Here is a 3996-nt window from a genome sequence, read left to right on the forward strand (position 1 = left end):
AACAGTATTAGTCATTTACAGATAAATTGCTGAATACGATTCCAGATTTCAGTCGGATTTTTACTGTCATTTTACTGATTTTTTTTTTAACCTCTGTCAAGGTATGAAGTTCACAGAGAGTAACAGGACGCTTATGATGGAAATAAACATTTTTATGCATTCTCTGAATAAGCAAACCTCCATTAAGTTGAATTGAGACCAATTGTTTGAAGGATCACTGCAAGTTTACAAAAATACTCTTCAAAATAACTCACGATGCTCTAATTTAACAACAAAATGAATACATTTGTAGCCGGGTGGTAAATCTGTTAAATATGTTAAATGATTTTCCACTTAAATTTAGTATAGTTTAACTGTTAATATATGTAATTGTTACACTGTCAAGCCATGTAAAATGTCATTTGATGTATTTAAATTGTGAGGCAGATTGTGAGTGTATTTTTATAGTTTTGGTTGTCATTGCATGTTTTGACCAGTAAGTGGCAGTGGCGGACTTTTATTGTAACTCCGTGCAAGTTATCCAAGTGCATCTTGGGTATTCTTTCTTTTTTTTCTTGTGTGGAGCGCCTGAAGATTGCGGTGTGACAGTGCTCTGACTCCGTAGTAAGTAAGGGTAAATATCTTGTGAAATATACCTGTAACATTATTCGAAACAATATTGTATGTCGGTAATTTGACAAGATGGTTTGATTTAGACGCTACTGGAGTTGATGTTCGGTGATTTGGGGCGCGAGCCGTCGACCGCTGTTCGCCATTGCAGGCATGACAAGGTAATGTTGGCGTGAATAAAGCCACACCATGCCATTGTATTTGGGATGTAAAGGTTTTATATGCATTTTAATTCTGTTTAAAGGTAACTGACAGAGTGAGAAGTTGCGCGATCTTCAGGAAGTTCCACATGTCTTTGTTAAACCCTGTTTAACGTACATAGTCCACTGCCGTATTTTGCACCGTATTTTGTATTTATTATTTCCCTTTTTTTAAAATCTTTTCTGTTAAACTTGCCACATCTGTGAACATTTATGATCTGTTTGCTCGAAAGACACAGGAATGTATGCACTCAGTAAAACGATCTGCATTCGAAGGTTCAAACAATAAAATTAAAGCTACAAGAACCCCGGAAGTAATTGTGTCCTGTGTGGTATCTAATTCCACGGGCTACACATTCATCAAAGCAGATAATTCCATTCAGTTCTATTGCGTGTGGAATTCATCCTTGTTCAACTGACAAGTAATATAAATCAAGTTTAGGCAAACGTTTCTGCAATTTCTACCCGGTTTTTATTCCTTAAAGAAAAATCATGCAAAAGTATTTTGTACATGGGTATAAAGACAATGTGAGAATATCACATGCAATATCTCAGAAAGTTTACAAACCACAGTGACAGGAAGCGTAATGTTTTATTCATGTCAATGCATTTTAATATTTAATTATGTCTTCAGATGGTCGTTGGGAAAATAAAACTTATATTTCCATGCAAATGAGCATAGAGACACAAACAAATATCCTTGTTCCCTGGATTACCACATATACAGAACCAGACACCTAGATTATTCCAACATTGTACAAATATGCCCCTCTCTTTATTCAGCGCATTGCTGTTTATATAGTTGCCTTGTTTGTTTGTACAAAGACTGTTAGCCTGAGCCAATGGTTATGTCAGCAGTGTTGGCTCATCTACCGGTGAGCTTACTGCAATCCCATCGAGTCAGAGGGACCTGTTTTATTCTGAATGAAGCCATGTTAACGTGCAGTCCATCCACTAAAATAATTCAAGTTATTGAACTTTTCCTCTGAAAAAAATAAGATGAAACAAAAACAAAATGAGAGGGGTTAAGGATTGGCTTGATTTAATGAAAACATGTTACTGAATGCAATTAAATCTTTTTTACGGTTAGGTAATGGTTGACAACCCGCCGAGGCCTACTTGCCAATGCATTTCATTTTTTTTGACTGGCAGGTTAGAAGCAATGTTACAGAGCTGCAGTCTGTACACTTAATGAAAAATAAAAAGTGTACAGCATAGGTAAACTCAAAACGTTTTGGCGGCATGGTGGCCTAGTGGTTAGCGCTGTTGCCTCAGATCAAGAAGGTCTTGGGTTCGAACTCCGGGGTTGTCCAACCGTGGGGGTCATCCCAGGTCATCCTCTGTGTGGAGTTTGCATGTTCTCCCCGTGTCTGCGGTGGGTTTTCTCCAGGTGCTTCAGTTTCCCCCACCATAAAAAGACATGCATGTTAGGGTTTATATTCCTGTCAGTGCCCTTGACCAAGGCATGGCAAGACGAACTGGAGTTGGTCCTCCTAGCTACCCAGCTAGGATGGGTTAAATGCAGAGTGTAATATCCCTATGGGGATCAATAAAGTATCTCAAAATCAAAAACGAATGAAGGGGTTTTTGTTTTATTTGAATCGTGTTCAACTGCAAAACATCCTCCAATTAATTTTTTTCTTTTTTGGATTTTTTCTGCCTTTTTCTCCTCAGTTGTATCCGGCCAATTACCCCACTCCCGAGCCATCCCGGTTGCTGCTCCATCCCCTTGCCAATCTGCGAAGGGTTGTAGTCTACCACAGCGTTTCCCAACCCAGTCCTCGAGGAACCCCTATCATGCAGATTTTCATTGTAACCCTGCATAGGTAGCCCTGCTTGTACTTACTCAACAAATCATCTCACAGCACTTAATTATGCAAGGTGTGCAACATCTGACATATTTCATTGCTGATTGGTTGAATAACTACAAACAGGTACCTATTCAGGGTTGCAAAGAAAATCTGCAGGATAGGGGTTCCTCGAGGACTGGGTTGGGAAACGTTGGTCTACCACATGCCTCCTCCGATACATGTGGAGTCGCCAGCCGTGTTGTGGTTACACCGCCCCGAGCTGCCTCCCCGGCACGTTCAAGCCACTCCCCCAGCTCAGACGTGCCGGAAACATCCGAGCGCTCGGCTCGCGCTCTGAGGAGACGAGCGCTGCACTGCACCAGGTGTTTGCCATCATCCATCAGGCACACCTGCGGCAATCAGGCAGCCCTCTACAAGAAGCCTCCCAGAACACCACTCCGTGCTTCGACCTACTGAACCCTGTAACTCTCCCTCCGCGTGTAGCGCTATCTATCCTTTTTAACTGTCAAGGACAACGCTCCTGAGTTCTCTATACAACTCGGTATCCAATAAACTATTGAAGTATGTCAACTTCGCTTTTTATGTGTTTAAAGTATGTTCTAAAGGCTCTAAATGTCTTACAGTGTCATCTGGTAACTCCAACTAAAAAGGTTGACTACCCCTTTAAGGCAATCTAACATGGTCTAGACATCTCAATGTGTCACCGAGTAACTTATATTAAAATGGTGGACTAGCCCTTTAAGGTTGTCTCAACATGTCACTTACCATAGCCTAGACACCACAGGAATAAACACACATGAATAATCCACACTCACACAGGTACATAGAATTATATATACAAATGTATTATGAGTAATTATTAGAATGAATGAAAGTGATAAGCCTCAATGGCTAACAAGCATCTGCATTCAGATATTAACAAATTAATCAGACTAACACCTTAGCATACAGCTCAATAACCCTATAACTAAGCCGGCAATAAAATAAAAGAAAGTCAACCCCCAGTTGCAGGCCTGTTTCTTTATCGGGTACGTTGGGACCCTAAACAGCCCTCTTCGCTCCCCTTGGAAGCCCGCACATCCAACTTGTACTCACAAAGAATGCTCCTCTTCGTCTCGCGCTTCTCACCGCAGCGCAGCAGTCAACGTAAGGCAGGCTGCCATCCTAGCTAACTGGCTAGTTAGCCGTCAGCACCATCTCACGGTCGACCCGTGCGCTCGCCTCGGCAGCCCAACACGGCAACAGACGACTCTTCTGCGTTCCTCGATGGTCGCATGAACCCACCACTACACTGTACTGATAACGTTACTTCGCTAAACTAGAAGACGGCCCGACTCACTGTGGGGAGAGCCCCTTACCACATCCAGTCCATTCGC

The 3996-nt window shown here is 41.8% G+C and overlaps 1 long non-coding RNA gene across 2 annotated transcripts; it reads left to right on the forward strand.

Moving 5' to 3' along the window:
- The first annotated feature begins 566 nt into the window (after nt 1-566).
- Nucleotides 567-2752, forward strand: LOC130114736 (uncharacterized). 2 transcript variants are annotated; one of them, XR_008810409.1, is made up of 3 exons: nt 567-613; nt 696-770; nt 2484-2752. It is a non-coding gene; the product is annotated as an uncharacterized LOC130114736 (long non-coding RNA). The 2 variants fall into 2 exon arrangements; XR_008810410.1 differs by having other exon boundaries at nt 567-603.
- Nucleotides 2753-3996: the final 1244 nt, after the last annotated feature.

Source organism: Lampris incognitus, chromosome 6 (genome assembly GCF_029633865.1).
Source record: "Lampris incognitus isolate fLamInc1 chromosome 6, fLamInc1.hap2, whole genome shotgun sequence".
NCBI lineage: Eukaryota > Metazoa > Chordata > Actinopteri > Lampriformes > Lampridae > Lampris > Lampris incognitus.